Genomic DNA, 21,240 nt, shown 5'->3' on the forward strand with positions numbered 1-21,240 from the left:
GAACCAAAGGATGTGGAGGGCAAAGACAAAGGCCGGAGTCCAACCCTAGCACCTTCCAGCGTGGGTGACCTTGGTTAGATCACTTAATTTTTCTCACCCTCCATTTTCTCATTGGAAATGAAATTATAGTGATAATAACAAATCTACAGGTTTTTATGAGATTGCAATGAGCTGACAAATGCATAATAACTTTTCAAACCATAAAATTCCATGCAGATGGAAGTTATTTTAAATACAAACTAGGAAGGAAGGGAAGTGAGGAAAGAGGTGTTTAGAGAATGTAAAGCAGTTCAAATTTTCTCAAGTTCGTTCTCTCAACTCTCCTATAAACTTGCAAAGATCTATATATGAATTACCTCCCTTCCAAGATATCTATGTCAATCACTTGGAACACGTGAATGCTACTGTATATGGCAAAAGATCTGATTTAATTAAGGATATTGAGAGGAGTTTATACTGGATTATCCAAGTGGAAAGACAGAGCAGAGAAAGATGCAGACACAAGCCTAGGAACCAACCCAGAAAAGACAAGGAATGTGATCTCACCTAGGGCCTTTGGAGGGAGCATGGTATTGACAATACCTTGATTTCAGCCTTATAGCCTCCAGAACTGTAAGAGAATAACTTTCTGTTGTTTTAAGTTTGTGGTCATTTGTTACAACTCCAGGAAACTAAGACAGGAACCTTACAGGTCATCTACTCCAATGCTTTCATCTAACAGGTGAGGAAAATGAGGCAGGAGAAAAGAAAGTGACCAAAGTCACACAGAATCTGCCTGCAAATGTAGGAGATGCAAGACAGCGGGTTGGATCCTTGGGTCAGAAAGATATCCTGGAGTAGAAAACAACACCCACTCCAGTGTTCTTGCCTGGAAAATTCCATGGGCAGAGGAGCCTGGAGGCCAGACAGTTTGAACTCCTTTCAGTAGCTCCAGAGGAAATAGTCTATGGGGCTGCAAAGAGTTGGACAGGACTGGGCAATTGAGCAACTATAAACAAGGTCACACAGTTATTGGCACAATAAGTAAAGGACTGGAATTCTGGTCTCTCTTCTCCTGGTCCAATACAGCTAGTGGTCTGTGTCTTTTTAAAAAGAAATTAATCGTCTTTATTGATGTATAATTCACATACCATACAATTTACCCATTTAAAGTATATAGTTCAGGGGTGTTCCCTGGTGGCCTAGTGGTTAGGATTCTGGGATTTCACTGCTGTGGCCCAGGTTCAATCCCTGGTTGGGGAACTGAGATCCCATAAGTCGTGTGGCACAGCCAAAAAAAATAAACATACAGTTCAATTTTATATTTTTGTAGATTCATGGGATTCTTTAAACATTATCACAATTTAATTTGAGACTATTGTCATCCCTCCTGAAAGAAATTCTATATCCATTAGCATTCTTGCCTATGTCTGTTATCCTTCCTTGATTCAGGTATATTGGTCTTATCTCCCCAATCAGACTAGATTTCTCCGTCTCTTATCTTTTATGCCCTTTGCTCCTTCTCTAGGCTGATGCTTTATTGGGGTTGTGGTTTGATTGCTGACACTAACTCACTTTAAATGAGGAGCTGAGGAGTCTTTGGCGAAGCTCTGGACTTGGCAGTTTCTTTTATGTTCCCCAGTTATGTTGCTGACTTGTAGGAAATGACCGATCAATTCATCATTCTCTGAACCGACAGCCAAAGATAAGCAGGTTGAATTGTCCTTCATGTATTTCTGGAGAGGTAGGGCCCGGAAATGAGTCACAAAGGCCAGCCAGTTTGAGCTCCTTCCAGGATCTCCATGGGAAATTCCATTGTGTCACCCACTATAGTGTTGAGGAAGACTGGCCTGGCCACCATCTGATGACGTGAATGGTGATGTGTGGAAGCCTAAGGAGAAAAAAGAAGCAGAGTATGGTATTAGGGGAATGTTTTCTCCACATTCCTGATGTTTTCTCTCCTAGGAAAGAAGCCTTTTACTGACACTCCTGGCATCTCTCTACTCAGCTTTCACTCCCTTTCTCGCAGGTGCAGGGAACAGCCACCTGGATCTGCTTCTTTCCATAATTTTAGAGAGGCACACCCCCACAAGTCAGAAATCTATAGTTTTCCATGGATAATTATGATGGGGTGGTGAGTCATCTAATTTTTTAATAAAGGGAGTTTCCTGGAGGCCTGATGGTTAGAACTCCGTGTTTTCAATGATGTTGCCCAGGGAACTGAGATCCGAAAAACCATGCAGCGCAAATAAAAAAAACCAACTTCATGTTAGGAAGCCCACGGTGGCTGCACACCTAAGCCATATCTTCCAGCATGGTCTTTATCTATTTTAAAGGTGAGCGTTGCCATCTGCCTCATTTTTCTATCTCCACTGGTACAGAACTTGGGTGGAGAAGAGAGGCCTGCTATGTACACAGGTGGGGAAAAGGGAAGCATTATGCATTGACCACTTAGATCCTAACACATGTGTCTTCCATGAATGCTGGAGGTCCTGAGCTGTGATGGTGAATTTTCTGTGTCAGCTTGACTAGGCTAAGGGATGCCTGTATGTGTGTGTGCATGCTCAGTGGCTCAGGCATGTTTAACTCTTGGCGACCCCGTGGACTGTAGCTCACCAGGCCTCTGTCCATGGAATTTTTCAGACAAGAATACTGGAACAAGTTGCCATTATCTATTCCAAGGGATCTTCCCAACCCAGGGATCAAACTGTGTCCCCTGCAGCACTTGCAGTTGGCTGGAGGATTCTTTAGGATGCCTGAAACTGGAAGTCACACAGTTGTGTCCGACTCTTTGTGACCCCATGGACTGGAATTTTCCAGGCTAGAATACTGGAGTGGGTAGCCTTTCCCTTCTCCAGGTGATCTTCCCAACTCAGGGATCAAATCCAGGTCTCTCGAATTGTGGGCGGATTTTTTATCAGCTGAGCCATCCTGGAAGCCCATGAATACTGGAGTGGGTAACCTATCCCTTCTCCAGGGAATCTTCCCGACCCAGGAATCAAACCAGGGTTTCCTGCATTGCAGGCAGATTCTTTACCAACTGAGCTATCAGGGAAGCCTCTTAGGATGCCTAGATAAAAATAAACAATTTTTTCTGAGGAAGTCTGTGAGGGTGTTTCCAGAAAAGATTAAGATTTGAACTGGGTAGACTAAATAAAGAAGATTGCCTTCACCAGTGCAGATGGACGCATCCAATCCACTGAGGGTCTGGAAAGAACAAAAGGGTGAAGGAAGAGAGAATTTACTCAGTTTAAGTTGGGGCATCAATCTTCACCTGTCTGTGGACATCAGTGCTTCTAGTTCTCGGGTCTTTGGACTTGCGCTGGATGAAACAGGCAGCTTCCCTGGATGAAACCCGTCCAGCTTGCAGATGGAAGATCATCAGACTTCTTGGCTTCGGTCATCTAGCGATCCAATTCCTATAGCACACGCACTCACTCTCTCTCTCTCTCTCTCTCTCTCACACACACACACACACACACACACACACACACACACACACACTCCTGTTGGTTCTGTTTCTCTGGACACCCCTGACTACTATAGGGATCTTCTCACCTAGATGATGGTAACAGAATCTCAAGAGCTTCCCAGCTTCCAGAGCCTCTCCTGCCCTGTTAACAGAGAGCATTTAGTTTAAATTTTTATGCAGAGCATTTGGTTTAAACTTCTAATATGAAAGAGAGGAAATTAAAGTTCACTGAGCCTCCGTTAAGACACTATCCTTGGTGCTTTGATGTGTTATTTTATTTAAAACAATAACTCTAAGAGACAGTAATAGCAATAATTTATTGTATTATTTCTTTACGTAGCTTCTGGGCTAAGTGCTTTACCTGTATCAGCTGGCTTCATTCTCTCAAGCAACTGAAGCGCAAAGAGATTGTGTAATTTGCTCAAGGTCATGCAGAAATTAATTCTAGAACCAGGCATTTAAACTAAAAAAACAAAAACAAAGCAAAACCCCAACATAGTGTTTCTTTTTTTAAAATTCCAAGTCTCTTTCTATTGTAGTGCTGTTATTACATCTTTTAGAATCCTAGGGCAAGTCTTAGTTTATCTTGTATCGGTGCTAACTCATTCTTGGGGCTTGTAATATCCTCTCCTGATTATCTGCTCAATCAGCTCAGCCAGTATTTAAGGAGGGAAACTTGATCCCAACATGTCACCTTGCACTCCCATATTCTTTTCTACCTCTGAAGAATCCTTTCCACCTGCAACACCTCCTATTCTATTCTTTTCTTTTTTTTTAAGGTTTTTTTTTTGTGTGTGTTTATTCTGATTTATTTGGCTGCACTGGGTCTTAGTTGTGGCATGTGGGATTCCTCCCTTTCTGTTCTTTAAGCTCACTCCTTTCAGGCCTTTGTGCAGAAGTCTTCATTGTTGGGAGTTGTGAAGCCTTATCAACCATCTTGATCACCCTAAATATTCTCCCATCCTTTAAATTTGTTAATTTCTTTTTTCATTAGTTCATTTATTTTCTCATTCCCAAATATTTATTGAGCATCCATTTTGCAAAAGAGGCTAAGCCAGGAGCTCTGGGAGAAACAGTGATCAGTCAGAAGTGAAATTTTGGGGAGCTTACGTGACCGCATGTGGCGGGGGGCTTGTCAGGCTGAAGCAGTGACAAAACAATGGTCCTTCACTGGTGTAGGCACACTTAAAGGAATAAAGGAGAAAAACAAATATGAATTGAATGATATATTAAAATTTTTTGTCATTATTCACTTAATGTCCAGGACCCACAACGTTTCTTCCTCTATCTGTGTTCTGGATACAACCTTTTAAGACTAGGGGTTCTTGCTTTCTCTCTCTCCCTCTCTGAGTCTCTCTCCCTCTCTCTGAGTCTCTCTCCCTCTCCTATCTTTGTAATGTCTTTCTGATGGCTCTATCTCTTCAGTGTATACATTTAAATATTATTATCAGTAATAATACTTTGAGCTTACTCCTTGGAAGAAAAGTTATGACCAACCTAGATAGCATATTCAAAAGCAGAGACATTACTTTGCCAACAAAGGTCCAGCTAGTCAAGGCTATGGTTTTTCCAGTAGTCATGTATGGATGTGAGAGTTGGACTGTGAAGAAAGCTGAGCACCAAAGAATTGATGGTTTTGAACTGTGGTGTTGGAGAAGACTCTTGAGAGTCCCTTGAATTGCAAGGAGATCCAACCAGTCCATTCTGAAGGAGATCAGCCCTGGGATTTCTTTGGAGGGAATGATGCTGAAGCTGAAACTCCAGTACTTTGGCCACCTCATGCGAAGAGTTGACTCACTGGAAAAGACTCTGATGCTGGGAGGGATTGGGGGCAGGAGGAAAAGGGGACGACAGAGGAGGAGATGGCTGGATGGTATCACTGACTTGATGGACGTGAGTCTGAGTGAACTCTGGGAGTTGGTGATGGACAGGGAGGCCTGGCGTGCTGTGACTCATGGGGTTGCAAAGAGTCGGACACGACTGAGCAACTGAACTGACCTGAACCACATTGCAGGCAAATTTGTTACCATCTGAGCCTCCATGGAAGCCCCAGTTTGGGTAGATGCCTACACAGTCTTCCTCCTACTTTGGCTCCTCCTTAGTCTCTTTGCATCCAATTACCTTTGTGTATGCTTGGTATTTCCTCAGGGTTCACCCTCAGCTTTGTTATCTTCTGAAATCCTCTTTGAGTGTTCTCATCTATTCTCATAGTTTCAGTGACAACCTGTATGCCAGGGTTCTCCAATTTGTGTCTTTACTCAGATCTCATTCCTTGCTTCACACTCCTAAATGTAACTGCTCATTGTCTTGCTTAGTTGACTGTTCAACGGTAACACAAACATCTCAAACTCTCATATCCAAATTCATTTTAAATAATTTTTCTTTCAAGCCTGCTTCTCCTCTATACTTTGTCTCTGAAATAAAATAAGAAATCTGGGGATAATGAGAGAATGCTCTTTCTCCCTGACTTTCTGCACTTATTATCAATATACTGTCAGTTCCACTTCAGAATCACATTCACTCCTCTTTATAGTCATTGCTACTACCTTAGTTCAAACTTTTATTTCCTAGTCCTTATTCATTCTTTCCTGCATCACTGCAAGAGCTTCTTCTTTTTTAAAGTGAAGCATAGTTGATTTACAATGTTCTCACTTCTAGTACTCTTATTCCCTTATAACTTATCCTACTCCATGTTAACAGAGTAATAAATATAAATAAGTCAGACCACTTTACTCCTCGAAACCCATCATTTGGATCCCTGTTACCTTTAAGATAAAGTCTTCAGTGTGGTATATAAACTCTTCATTCATGTTGTCTTTTCCTGCCTGTGTAGGTGTGTGTGCTCAGTCATGTCAAACTCTTTGCAACTTTATGGACTGTAGCCCACCAGGCTCCTCTGTCCATAGGATTTCCCAGGCAAGAATATTGGAGTGGGTTGCCATTTCCTTCTCCAGGGAATCTTCCTAACCCAGGGATTGAACCCAGGTCTCCTGCATCTCCTGCATTTACAGGCAGATTTTTTTTTTTTTTTTACCACTAGAGCCACCTGAGAAGTCCCTTCCCTGCCTATCTACCTAGTTTATTTTTCAAGTATGCTTTGCCATGAATCTGATACCCATTTATGAAAGACAACTCGTCAAACCCAAGTACCAGGTAAGAAGGTGGTGGAGGGTAGCAGTTCTGGACTCAAACTTCCTGGTTTGTGTCTTGCCTTCATCACTTATTGGCTTCCCAGATGACACAATGGTAAAGAATCTGCCCACCAATGCAGGAGGTGCAAGAGATGTAGGTTCAAGCCCTGGGTCGGGAAGATCCTCTGGAGGAGGAAATGGCAACCCACTCCAGTATTCTTGCCTGGAAAGGGCAAGAGGAACCTGGCAGGCTGTCATCCATGAGGTTACATCACTTATTAAGTAAACTGTGATCTTGTTCAATATATTTACTTCACCTTTCCATGCCTCATCTGTAGCTTATACTTTAACTCCTTCATCTATCAAGTGGGCCTACTATCTATTTCAAAGAGTTGTTGTGACAATCTAATGAGGTAATACTTGTTGAACTCTTAGGGTGGTGTCCAACAGTGCTTAGCACAGGTTTTCTTATGTTATTTCTCGGCCTCTGTACTTGGTGTGTATCCTGCATCTCTTCCCTCCCTTTTCCTGTTTGGTTAATTTCTACTTTAAGGCTAAACCAGTGTTATTTCTATTGGGCAGCTTTCCCTTACTTCCACCACCTCCAGGTCATAGATGCAAAACTCTATCATAGTTCTTAGTGCTGAAATTGGTTTTCTCCTCACTAGATTGTAACTTGAAAGTAGGAATTGTGTCTTTACTGTAGTATACCCAGAAACAAGCATATACATACTGCTCCACATATATTTGTTGGATAAAGGGGTGAATGTGATATTCTGGATAAATTCATGTCTTAGTTAATCCACGAACTTGGTGCTTCAGGCAAAATGCTGCCCGCATTTTAAAAGAGAGAGTAGGCAATTCAGGGCGTGGGACAGTAAGAGGATCTTTTGTCTGGAACTGACTTCCTAAAAAACGAGATCATATTTCAGGTCAGGGTTCTGAAAGCCAAGGGGCATTTTCTCATAGGCTTGTGGCACAACTTTTCCTTTCTGCTCCATTGCAGGGGCATGGACAGGAAGGGAAAGGGGAGAGGGAAGGAATGGCTCAGCCTCTTGAGAACTCTAGGGTCCTAGCATAGGTATATGCTTATTTTGAGAATTTGTTTATCCTTCATCCTGTTGCCAGTAGTCTGAAGGGCCCTAGTAGGACACACCTTAAAGCTCCCTCAGCTCTTCTAGGTCAGTTAAAAATGTTTTGTATGAAGGAATGTTGCATCCAGAGACTATAGTGTAGTCATAGGAGAAGCCATCGTTTCTTTCCACCACAGATAAATAGTGGGAAGGGAGCGCCTACTGGGCAGACTCAAACTTCTAAACAACTGCGAAGGGAATTCTGGGCATGTAAGGAATGGAGTCAAAAGTGTAGGTTAACACTCCACCCTTGACTACTTCACAATTTCCTCTTTTACAAACTTTGCTGATGCTTATATAGCTGGTCGATCGAATAAAACTAATTTATGAAAGTGCAGATTTTAATACAGCACTTTAGGTGTTTCAGAGATGTTCCAGCAACACAACTTGATATACAAAGTAGGCGTAGAGCACAGCAGCTTTCAGGGAGGTAGAAGCAGCAGGGACAGAGGCATTGTAGCGGGACCTGGGCTCTTTCTTTTATATTTTTAAAACTTGTTATTTTGGCTGCACTGGATCTTCATTGTGGTATGTGGGCTTCTCATTGTGGTGGCTTCTCTTGTTGTGTAGCTTGAGTTCCAGAGAGTGTGGGCTCAATGAGGGCTTAGTTGCTTTCTGGCATGTGGGATCCTAGTTCCCTGACCAGGGATAGAATCGCATCCCCCACATTGGAAGGTGGCTTCTTAACCATGGGGCATGGAGAGGGAAATGGCATCCCACTCCAGTATTCTTGCCTGGAAAATTCCTTGGACAGAAGGCCTGGTGGGCTACAGTCCATGGGGTCCCAAAGGGTAGGACACGACTGAGCACACATTTTTTTTTTTAATCACTGGACCACCAGGAAAGTCCCACAACCCTAGGCTCTTTCAAACCACACAGACTCTTCCCCAAAGCCTGGGAATCCTTTGTTTATGTATTTAGTGCTTTCTGTGTGTGAGTGACGATGACACGAAGATGAACAAAACTGACACTGTCCCAGCCGTTGTGGTGCCTGGGCTCATGGGGAAGATGTACTGTTGAGAGTCATTTAGAACGTAATGTAAATGTTATGATGAGGGAGGCAAGAGGACCTTTGGAGGTGATAGATCAGTGTGCTGCTTTAGGCTTGGCAATGTTAGGATTTCTTCTTGTGATGATAGTTACATTGATACATTGATAGTAAAAGATGAGAAGGAGCTAATCACAGATAAAGGGGGAAAAAAAAGAGAAGGTGTTGAAGTATGTGGCAAGTATTCTGGGCAAAGGAGACAGTTTTTGTTTTGTTTCAGGATGTTAAGCAAGACTCATTCAATACCCTGGAATTGTCAGTTTTGCCACAAAAGTAAAAGGTACCATCAAGCGGTGGCAAGTCAGTTCTGCCATATCCCCAGTACCCCATCCTCTACCTCCCCAGGAAATAAATGGAAGATGGTGTGGAGGTGGAAGGGGAAAGGGATTGATGGAGTCACGTGTCCATCACCAGTCAGAGGATCAAGTGCTGTGCATTTTGTCCTCACCTCCTTAGAGTGAGGGGTCTCTTAGAAATTGGTGGCTTGGCAAGGAGAGACTGCATCTCAGTCCCTGGTTGGATATCTGCTGATGGGCTTGCTGATCTGTTCTCTGTGATCACTGGAGTAAAGAATGAGGGTGGACTGGAAAAGAGCTGTCACTTGTACAATGTGGTTTAGCAGGATGTATGAATTTCCTGTAAGTCCAAAGAACAGTGTGAAAAGTCAATGGAGCTTGAGCCATCTTGCTGGTCCTCCTCCCAAGAAGACTAGTAGCAGGGGAGCTTAATTATACAGCCAAAGGCAGGACCTGAGGCCTTGTGGGAGGCAGTTGGACTGGAGCAGATTTCCCATCAGGGGCTGTGCAATGGGGAGCGCTCCCAGGAAACTAATTCATGTGCCCATAAGCATTAGCATTTGGGCATCTTCTAAATGGAAGTTATCTACAGTCAGCTTTAGCCTGAGAGTCAAACAACAAACAGATGATTACCATGACTTTCCCAGTTAGGGAAAATGACATTTTGCCCTTCCTCCTAGGCCCTCCCCAGTCCTTCCTCCAGGTTGCAACACATCAAATAGCTTTAGTTAGCAAAAGAGAGAGTTCTATTAAAGGACAGGATGTACCAATTCCCCAAATGGTGTTCCATGCTGAAGGTTGGCTGGGGCTGAGGGTAAGAAAGCTATGTAAACTTGATGTGAGACTGAAGCTTTAAAGTGGACTCATTACACTAGGCTGGACTTCTAATAACTAAACAAACAGAATGCTACAGAATCTTTCAGAGAGGAAAAGGGAGAGTTGACAGAGAATGGTGGAAGGCACTGCTTGAAACCAAGCCAGGACTGTGTACAGCAGAGTTCAGAATGTTTATTACATTGTTTCCACACATAAAAAGGCCATGTGGTAAGAAGCAGCCTTCTGTGTTAAAAGTATTTGAAGGTGATTCGAACAAAGAGTGAGAGAAGACTGGTGGAGAAGGAAGAGACCAGACAATAAGAGCCTTCTTAAACCCTGGGTTGGAAGAAGCACAAGCTGAAATCAAGATTGCTGGGAGAAATATCAATAACCTCAGATATGCAGATGACACCACCCTTATGGCAGAAAGTGAAGAGGAACTAAAAAGCCTCTTGATGAAAGTGAAAGTGGAGAGTGAAAAAGTTGACTTAAAGCTCAACATTCAGAAAACTAAGATCATGGCATCTGGTCCCATCACTTCATGGGAAATAGATGGGGAAACAGTGGAAACAGTGTCAGACTTTATTTTTTTGGACTTCAAAATCACTGCAGATGGTGATTGCAGCCATAAAATTTAAAGACACTTACTCCTTGGAAGGAAAGTTATGACCAACCTAGATAGCATATTCAAAAGCAGAGACATTACTTTGCCAACAAAGGTCCATCTAGTCAAGGCTATGGTTTTCCAGTAGTCATGTAAGGATGTGAAAGTTGGACTGTGAAGAAAGCTGGGCACCAAAGAATTGATGGTTTTGAACTGTGGTGTTGGAGAAGACTCTTGAGAGTCCCTTGGACTACAAGGAGATCCAACAAGTCCATCCTAAAGGAGATCAGTCCTGGGTGTTCTTTGGAAGGAATGATGCTAAAGCTGAAACTCCAATACTTTGGCCACCTCATGCGAAGAGTTGACTCATTGGAAAAGACTCTGATGCTAGGAGGGATTGGGAGCAGGAGGAGAAGGGGACGACTGAGGATGAGATGGCTGGATGGCATCACCGACTCGATGCATGTGAGTTTGAGTGAACTCTGGGAGTTGGTGATGGACAGGGACGTCTGGCCTGCTGCAATTCATGGGGCTGCAAAGAGTCGGACACGACTGAGCGACTGAACTGAACTGTGTTGGCACTTAATTTTAGGGGCAAAGAGAAGTCATGACACATTTTAATAATCATGTTTGCAGTTTAGAATTGTTCAACAGGGGTTGGGGTGGGGACTGGAGACAGAATTTAAGCAAGAGATGATCTTGATCTGTGAATGACAGTAGGGATGGAGAAAAGTCAGATGGGATGATACTTAAATAGAGAATTATCAGCAACTGCTGGTAGAGGGGAAAACCCAACAAAACTTTTCTTTCCCCATTTCTCCTTCCAGCTGGCCCCCCAAATGCCGTCCCATTTCCAGTCCTTTCTTTCAGTGCATTCGACGATGCTCCACCAATGCTCAGCTCGGTCATTTCGTTTTCTGGTGCACTGCTCTTATAAGTTTACAGTGGCCCGGAAACTACAGTCCTACGGGACCTGGGAGGGCTGTGGGCACCAGTAGTTTGCATACAGCCCTGCCAGCCGCGCAAATAAATGACCTGCCCAACACCCCAAAGCTGGTGCATTACAAAGTGCTTATTTCAAATCCAGCTTTAGGGATTTTTCAATAACACTTCATTGCTGCTTCCCGATGTTAAACAAGAGAAAGTTAAAACAACAACAAAAAAACAGCATTACCCAAATACAATGTCCTGAGCATAGCAACGGAAACAACCAGAGACACCAGACAGCCTGTCAGGTGTTTGTCTAGGGGTACTAGTGTTGCAAGTCCGAGGCCAGTCCCAGAGAATGTAAAGTGCGCATGTGCTGAAGGGCCTAGGCTCGCCCCATCGCAGGGGCGGAGGAAGGACAGTGCGCATGTGTTGAAGGTCTGAGGTCCGCCCGGAAGAGGTGGGGAAGGGGCCTAAAAGCAGAGGTTTGGTGCTATCCGTTAGCCTAAACAGCCCATGTTCTGTTAGCGGAACCCATGCCATGGACGATCCCGTCATTACACCTACGACCACTGCCTTACGGCTTCTCCGTAAGCATTACATCTTTGGATTCCCCGAGGGCCAAAGAGAACACGGGACCGGAAGCGCTGACTCCCCTTGGTATTTCCAGGGGCGGAGGAAGATGGCGAAACCCATTGGCTAGTGGGATCAGAAGAGGGCGGTTCACTCTGCCTGTGCCTGGGGCACTATGGGTATTGTAGTTCAGGGCTCCGCGGTCCAGCTTGCGGCGAGGAATCTTGGAAGCTAGTGAGTCCAAGCTGGTCAGCGAAGCGCCTTGCACTGGGGCATCAGGTGTGGAGTAGCTGCAGGGGTGTGTCTTCGTTCTGCTATTTCTCTTTCGGGTGAGGCCTCACTCTGTCTCGCCTTCAGGGGCCTTCACTTCATCCCATACTTGAGGCTACTTTATAAGCCCCAGTCACCTACAAATTATCCCTTACAATTCCAAGCTGGTCTTGAGTTCCTCTTCTCGTCTATCTCCCGCACATCCAGGTCCTGGAATTCTTCTCTGTCCTTCTTTCTCCCGTGAGTACCTTTTCTTGTTTCTGTCGTAGACAGAACCTCTCTTAACACTCTGCCCTTAACCCATGAGGCATGTCAACGGCTCCAATAAAAGGCTGTCACAGCAAATGTTTGTAAGCACGAAAAGATCTGAGCCTTCGCCTTCAGCAGCCTTGCAGCTCACTTTTGTGTTTCTCTTATGATCATTGCAATTGCCTTTTTTCTGATGCCATTTCTGTGTAGTCTCTGCCTAAGTCTGGCGGGCAGCCTTGGTCATAGACGGTTCCCCTTTGGTCCTATCAGTTGGGCTCTGGCTGCCACATTTTGATAATAGGACAGAGGGCGCCCACGTGGGTTGACTTACAGGACAGAGAGGGAAATGGAAAAAAAAAAAAACAACAACACACACACACACACCTGAATGAAACGAAAGAATAAATAGCAGAACTAGGTTTTATAGAAGTCAGGAAGATATGTGGTGAAAGAGGGGGAAGAGAGAGCAATCCTTTCATTCTCATACCTCCACAAACAATTTAGTGCTGAGTGTGAGCAGGGCTCAGTGGGGTCCATGATGGGAACGCACCGCCAGAAACCACCTAGATCCTGGGGGATCCAATCCAGGAGGGCAGAGACACACAAATAAACAACAGTGCAGAATGATATTAGTGTGTGTCCTACCTTCCTGTGTGTTTCTTTTTTCATTCTCCTCCCTCCATCAGTTCATTCCAAAGTACTTTCTCTTTTCACATCTCCTTCTGTTCCAGGCTCTTTCCATTCTCAAACTCCCTTCTCCCCTTGTTCTGACCCAAGCTGTTTCTTTTGTATTTTGCTGTTTTGCCACTTTGACAGCAAAAAGTGTTGCAGGGAAAGTCATGCTCATAGGGGATTTAGTAACACAGAATGCCTGACCTTCATCTTTGTGTGAGAAATATCTATTAATTGCCATCTCATTCCAGGGCAATCTCAGCATTTATACACACTGCTTGTAGTAGAATCAATTGCAGATCTTTTATACCCCTTGTGCCAGAATCATGGAATGTAATTCACAATTGATGTAATTCTTATGCTACCTGTTGAGTGATTGGAGGAATCTGAGGTTTGGAAGGTTAATCTCATGGAAACAGTAGTCAGGAATGACCCTTGATGTGTGATGAGAAGTAGAACCCTGCATGACTGGAGAAGATAAGCCTTGGTCTTTTTTAAAGAAAGCATACCTTAGTGAATTGACTAGGATAGAACAGGAATATTACCTTGGCTAGAACAGGAATATTACCTTTTTGGAAGATATATTTGAACCATTATTTCAGAAATCTACCCCCCCCCACCCCCAAGTCTATTCTAAATGGTCTTATTGGAGGCAATAAGATTCTTAGTATAGGGTGGTAGTGGATAGATTTCCAAGTAATAAATAATCTAATAATCATGCTTACTTAGTTTAAGAATGTTTTGCAGTGCCCTTGAGCAGTAGATTTACCTCTAAGATTTTCTACAACTAATCCTACTTCTTTTGTGTTTCTTGAGAATGGGACTCACTATGAAGAAGTGAAATTTCATCTTTGATTATACCTAAAGAAATTCATATCCAAGTCCCTACATGATTTGATCCCCAGTCACCTCTCTAATCTCATCACCTTACCCTTGTCCTTATGGTCCTTCTGCTGTAGCTACCCTGGCTTTCTTGCTGTTTCATAAACACCCTGTACACTCTCCTGCCTGGAATACTTTGTTTCAGGTACTTTTGTTATGGGCTTTACTCAAATATTCATCTCATCAGAGAGACCTTCTCTTATCACCTTATCTAAACTAGAGCCTTTATAAGAAAAATAAGACCCTTTATCACTCTATCCCTATGTTAAGTAGTATCACTTCTTGAAAATATGTATTTGTTTACTGTCTATTTCTCAAACTAGAAGGTAAGCTCCATGAGAGTATGGTTCTAATCTGTTTCCTTAGTCCCTAAAACACGGTGTATAGAAAGTGCTCATTTGTTAGCCATCTGTATGTCTTAAATGAAGGGATTTTTAAAAAAGTATGAACAGAGCACTTATGTGTAAGTCACTGTGTGTACAGTGAATAATGAGGAATCTGCAGATACAAATAAGATATAGTCCTTAATGTTGAACAATCTGCAGTGTAGAAAGACTATAGAATAATCTAAGGATCTTTCATTAAATTGTAGCCGAGCAAAAAAGTCTTAAGTCTAAAGAGCCAGGGTCAGCTGTGGTGTATTTGGTATGTAGAAGCATTTGTCCTTTATATCATAGTTTTGAACTGGCCTCTGTGCTGCTCTATTATTTCTGTGACAGATTCCCACTGTGTCCTTGTGTAGGATGAACTTGACCAATCAGGGATCACACAAAAGGAGCTATTGCTTTACTTCTATCTGACCTCCTAGCTGGCAGTCTCACTTCTTTTCCAGGGCATCCAGTTCATTTCCACCAGTGTGCCTGTCATCAACTACATATCTCACAATGTCACCCACTTAAAACCCTTCAATTGGCAATTCCTCAGTTGGCATTCCAGACATCCCCTTCTCCCTTCTTCCTACTCTGACTCCTTTTTACCTCAGCATCATTTTTTTCTTTTAAATTGTTTATTTATTTGGCTGCATCAGGTCTTAGTCGTAGCATGCAGGACCTTTAGCTATGAAATATGGGATCTAGTTCCTTGATGAGGAATTGAAGCTGGGCTCCCTGCATTGGGAGCACAGAATCTTAACCACTGGACCACCAGGGAAGTACCCTACCTCAATATCTTTTATCTTCCTCAGTACTCTTCCTGAACGTATGACTCAGAAATGTGAAATTTGCAGTTCCCTATTTGATTTTTCTTTGTGTTGTTCTCTTTGCCCAGAATGCCCTTTCCCTTAATTCTTACCTTACTATAGTTACTGGTCTTCCACAACTTAGAGGAACCAGCCATCTTCCAAGAAGCTTTAGCAACTCTTCTCTCCTATCCAGGATAGGTGAGTTTCCTCCTCTCCACCCGACTCCTTTCCTCAAAACAAAACACATTTCAGTATTGATCAATCTTTTTTACCTACTAGATTGTCCTTTGAAGGTGGTCATTTGAAGGGCTGTCTGCTTTTAAGAGTCCAGGCATTTGAATTCCAGCTCTGCCTCTTGTTGGCCAACTGTCTTTGGGCCAGTCATATGACTCATTGAGCCCATTTCCTTTTCAGTAAAATCTAATTGTACTTGCCTTTATATCCCCAGCCTCTGATACCATGCTCAGTGCACTCAACTTGGTTCTCACTCTGTATATTTCTTTACATTCTCTGCCCATCTCTTGTTTCTACAGGTTTGAGGTGCTGACTCTTGGCTATAAGGACAGTAGACCTGAGCTGAGTGAGTGATGAATGATTGTATCTCTGTGTATCTGAGAGAGAGAAGGAGAGACAAAGAAGGAGAATATTAATGTGTGATATCCCACTCAGTCTTGCTCTATTAAAGAGTTTAAAGTGGATAGTGTATATCTACTTAAGGTTAGGTGGTGACAGTAGGAAAGAAGAATAGATTTGTTAAGCAAAACAACACTGAAAACAATTAACTTTTAAATGACTTATACTTGCGTTTTATGCATTTCCAGTTTAAAACCCACAAAACAAACTAACTTTGAGAATGGTTAATTAAATTAACCTCTTAAACTTTAAGGTGGTTTTTATTTTGATTCATAGTATGGAAACCTGACCTGCCTCCTGAGAAATCTGTATGCAGGTCAAGAAGTAACAGTTACAACTGGACATGGAACAACAGACTGGTTCCAAATCGGTAAAGGAGTATGTCAAGGCTGCATATTGTCACCCTGTTTATTTAACTTATATCCTGAGTACATCATGAGAAATGCTGAGCTGGATAAAGCACAAGTTGGAATCAAGATTGCTGGGAGAAATATCAATAACCTCAAATATGCAGATGATACCACGCTTATGGCAGAAAGCAGTGAAGAACTAAAGAGCCTCTTGATGAATGTGAAAGAGGAGAGTGAAAAAGTTGGCTTAAAACTCAACATTCAGAAAACTAAGATCATGACATCTAGTCCCATCACTTCCTGGCAAATAGGTGGGGAAACAATGGAAACAGTGATGGACTATTTCTTTGGGCTCCAAAATGACTGCAGATGGTGACTGCAGCCATGAAATTAAAAGATGCTTACTCCTTGGAAGAAAAGTTATGACCAACCTAGACAGTATATCAAAAAGCAGAGACATTACTTTCCCAACAAATGTCCATCAAGTCAAAGCTATGGTTTTTTCCAGTAGTCATGTATGGATGTGAGAGTTGGACTGTGAAGAAAACTGAGCACCAAAGAATTGATGCTTTTGAACTGTGGTGTTGGAGAAGACTCTTGCGAGTCCCTTGGACAGCAAAGAGATCCAACCAGTCCATCCTAAAGGAAATCAGTCCTGCTTATTCATTGAAAGGACTGATGCTGAAGCTGAAACTCCAATACTTTGGCCACCTGATTTGAAGAACTCATTGGAAAAGACCCTGATGCTGGAAAGATTGAAGGCGGGAGGAGAAGGGGACGACAGAGGATGAGATGGTTGGATGGCATCATTGACTCGATGGGCATGAGTTTGAGTAAGCTCTGGGGGTTGGTGATGGACAGGGAGACCTGGAGTGCTGCAGTCCATGGGGTTGCAAAGAGTCTGCTATGACTGAGTAACTGAACTGAACTGAACTGAAGGAAACTTTTAGAGAAGGAAATGGCAACCCACTCCAGTATTCTTGCCTGCGAAACTCCGTGGACAAACGAGCCTGATGGGCTACAATCCATGCGGCCCCAGAGTCAGACACGACTGAGTGACTGAGCATGGCAACTTTAACTTAGTCATTTACTTTGTCACTTACTTGTTTCCAAAAACCATGAGAGAGGCAATCTTCTTGGAGAATCGCCACAATTTCCTGCTTCAATAGTGCTTGGACAGAGCTTGGTGGTCGTCCCTTGCCTTGGCCAGCTGCTCAGAGTCAGCCCTCACCACTACCCACCAGAGCTCTCTACCCACCCTAGGCCCCCACCTCCACCTCTCAGCCACTTGCCAGGATGACTGCATCCTCTTGCAGATGCTGCCTGGACTACTGCCAGGACTCGGAGGATGCCATCAACTACCCCACTGGAGCTGTTTGCCTGCTATGTCTATGTCATACTATTTTGACTGTGATGATATGGCTTTGAAGAACTCTTTGAAGTACTTTCTTCACCAATCTTGTGATGAGAGGGAACATGCTGAGAAACGAATGAAGCTGAAGAACCAGTAAAGTGGCCGAATCTTCCCTTAGGATATTAAAGAACTAGACCTTGATGACTGGGAGGATGGGCAGAATGCAATGAAATGTGTGCTACATTTGGAAAAAAGTGTGAATCAGTCACTACTGGAACTGCACAAACTGGCCACTGACAGAAATGACCCCCATTTGTGTGACTTCATTGGGACTCATTACCTGAATGAGCAGGTGAAATCCAACAAAGAACTGAGTGACCATGCAACCAACCTGTGCAAGACGGGGGTCCCCTGAGTCTGGCATGGCAGAGTATCTTTGACAAGCACATACTGGGAAACCGTGATAATGAGAGCTTAGCCTTATGCTGACTTCCCGTAGTCACAGGGATGACTTCCCTGGTCATCAAGGCAGTGCATCTGTGTTTGGGTTATACCTACTTAATTTCTTTCCTTAGTACCATTCCTTCAAATAAAGTAATTTCGTATGCCACCCTCCCCTCACACCCCAAAAGGAAAAAAAAATGTGAGAAAAAGATTTGAGAAGTCTGTGTGCCGAATCACTTCAGTCATGTCTGACCCTTGGTGATCCTATGGACCATAGGCTGCCAGGCTCCTCTGCCACTCTCCTCAAGAGTACTGGGGTGGGTTGCCATACCCTCTCCAGGGGATCTTCCTGACCCAGGGATTGAATCTACATCTCTTATGTCTCCTGCATTCGCAAGTGGATTATTTACCACTAGCACCACCTGGGAAGCCCTTCAGAAGTCTGTGCTTAATCACTCAGTGGTGTCCAGCTCTTTGTGACTATAGCCTGCCAGGCTCCTCTGTCCATGGGATTGTCCAGGCAGGAATACTGGAGTCGGTTGACATGCCCTTCTCCAGGGGTTCAATCCAACCCAGGGGTTGAACCCAGGTCTCCTGCATTGCAGATGGATTCTTTACCATCTGAGCCACCAGAGAAGCCCTCAAAAGTCCAAAATGTGTCATTTGATGGATGACCTGGTAGATCTGCTTTAGAGAATGAGTTAATAATATCTCATATTAAAGTCTGACTTCAACCAAGCTTTTAAAAACTTGTGGTTGTAGAACTTCTAGAATCTGCTTACTATGTCCTTCAAAGCATGATGTGTGCTTTTTCTCTTAAAAAGAAATGGTTAACGGAAGCTGAAGTTTAACAGTTAAAAGTAGACAGTGATAATGGATAATTGAAAGTTGTCCATGGAGCAGGAAATGGCAACTCACTCTAGTGTTCTTACCTAGGAAATCCCATGGATGGAGGAGTCTGGCAGGCTACAGTCCATAGCGTTGCAGAAGAGTCAGACACAACTTAGTGATTAAACAACAACAGATGTGTATGCCATGGATATTAGCACAGCACCACTTTCAGCAATGTCATAAAATCTAACATCCTTTGCAGGATATTGAGTTTCATGCTGCCTTTTGTTTGCATTGAATTTTTATTTTGAACAACAGACAACAAATGACTCAGCAGTGATATTGATTCAAAGGCCATGAATCAGTTCAATGATTTGCTGGTAAATCCTGAACAACCACTTGTCAGAAAAACAAAGAGATCTGGTTTATAGTGTTTCCCAGTTGCTTCATATAGATTCTCCACTGTGGTCTATTCCAAGTGACCAAATGTGATGTCACTGAATGTGGAGTTGGAAAGGCACATGTCCACCATTTCTGAGAGCCTGTATGAGCCAGCTCCGGGAGCAAACTCCCAGAGATAGTGAAAGACAGGGAAGCCCGGAGTGTTGCAGTCCATGGGTGGCAAAGAGTTGGACATGACTTGATGACTGAACAACAATAATTAAATAGAAAGTGAGCCTTGAGTGTTTACTAATGCTTCAACTGGTTAGTTTTTAGTGAGTATTTCCATGTTGTAATGACTTGTCTTCCTAGTAAACCTTGTATAATCTATAGGATTCAATAATTAAGATTCTCATGTATATCATATAAAGTTCCCTTGAGCTACCCTAAGAAAGTAAATAAAAATCTTGGCAATATTTCATATTATCTCTAGAGCAGACCCTGATTTACTCTCAGGGGATTCCCTGGTAACTCAGCTGGTAAAGAATCCTCCTGCAATGCAGGAGACCCCAGTTCGATTCCTGAGTTGGGAAGATCCACTAGAGAAAGGGTAGGCTATCTACTCCAGTATTCTTGGGCTTCCCTGGTGACTCAGCTGGTAAAGAATCTGCCTATAATGCAGGGGACCCTGGTTCGATCTTTGGGTTGGGAAGATCCCCTGCAGAAGGGAACAGTTACCCACTCCAGTATTCTGGCCTGGAGAATTCCATGGACTGTATAGTCCATGGGGTCTCAAAGTGTCAGACATGACTGAGTGAATTTCACTTTCCCTGTATCTTGGTGAGTTCTCCTTTTCTCCAAAACAATACTCCTAAACCCACCACCACTCCTACATTCAGGGATTAAATAGCAGATCCTTCACATCTTTTTAGCAATATTCTCCAGAAATACAATGAGACTTGAAATGAGGTCTAAATTCATCTGTATTTCTTTTACCTCCCCCAAAGCACAGGAACTGAATTTTTGTACCCCTCCCCCAACCCATCCAATTCATATGTGGGACTTTGTTTTGAGAAAGGGCTTTTAAAAAGGTAATTTTGGTTAAGTGAGTTTGTTAAGTGTTGGGTCTTAATCGAATATAACTGATGTTCTCTTTAGAAGAGGAAGTGACACAGAGAGGCACACACACAGAGAAAAGGCTACTCAAGGACACAGCAAGAAGGCAGCCATCTGCAAGCCAGGATGAGAGGTCTCTCTAGAAACCCATCCTGTCAGCACCTTGATCTTGCTTGACTTCTAGACTCCAGAATAGTAAGAAAATAAATGTCATTTGCTTAAGCCACCCAATATGTGGTATTTTGTTATTGCAGCCCTAGCAGTCTAATACAAAAATGAATCATTAGAATGACCTTGAACATCATGTAGTTCTTCCTGGTAAATGCATTTGACCCTGGGATATGTGCAAACATGTTTGTAAGCATAAATTTATGTATTACTCTTTTTAATTTGGTACACAGTTTACTGTCATTTAAAGATGGTTGAGAAGGTTGATCTTGGACATTCTGTAGATAATTGCAACTATATCTACCAGATGACATGTAACTATTTGATTCCAAAAAATTCACTCACTTGGGGAATTACTGTAATTAAAATAAAACCTTCTTGCATATATATATATATATATATATATATATAAAGGAAAGTTGACCAGATATCATTTTGGTTTTCTTTCTTTATTCTGAATTCTTCAGAAGAGAAATATTACATTCTCCTAATAACCAATATTTGAGGCATGTTATTTTTAATTTTTTTTCAGACATGTAGTTGTAGAATATTTCCAGGGTATCCAAGTGTACTGAAACAGTATGAGAAAAGACAATAAATGAGCACAGCATCCAAACTGGAAAAAAATTAAGCAACAGGAGGATAGTGAACGATAAGTCTTCTCACCAACAAAAATGTGTCAGTAATTTCCCCTAATTTATTTTTGTCCTGAAGAAACTTTCTCAGGGGAA

The 21,240-nt window shown here is 42.8% G+C and overlaps 1 pseudogene; it reads left to right on the forward strand.

Moving 5' to 3' along the window:
- The first annotated feature begins 15,200 nt into the window (after positions 1-15,200).
- On the forward strand, positions 15,201-20,882 carry LOC132658248 (ferritin heavy chain-like; annotated as a pseudogene).
- Positions 20,883-21,240: the final 358 nt, after the last annotated feature.

The sequence above is a fragment of the Ovis aries genome, chromosome 1 (assembly GCF_016772045.2).
Source record: "Ovis aries strain OAR_USU_Benz2616 breed Rambouillet chromosome 1, ARS-UI_Ramb_v3.0, whole genome shotgun sequence".
Taxonomy (NCBI): Eukaryota; Metazoa; Chordata; class Mammalia; order Artiodactyla; family Bovidae; genus Ovis; species Ovis aries.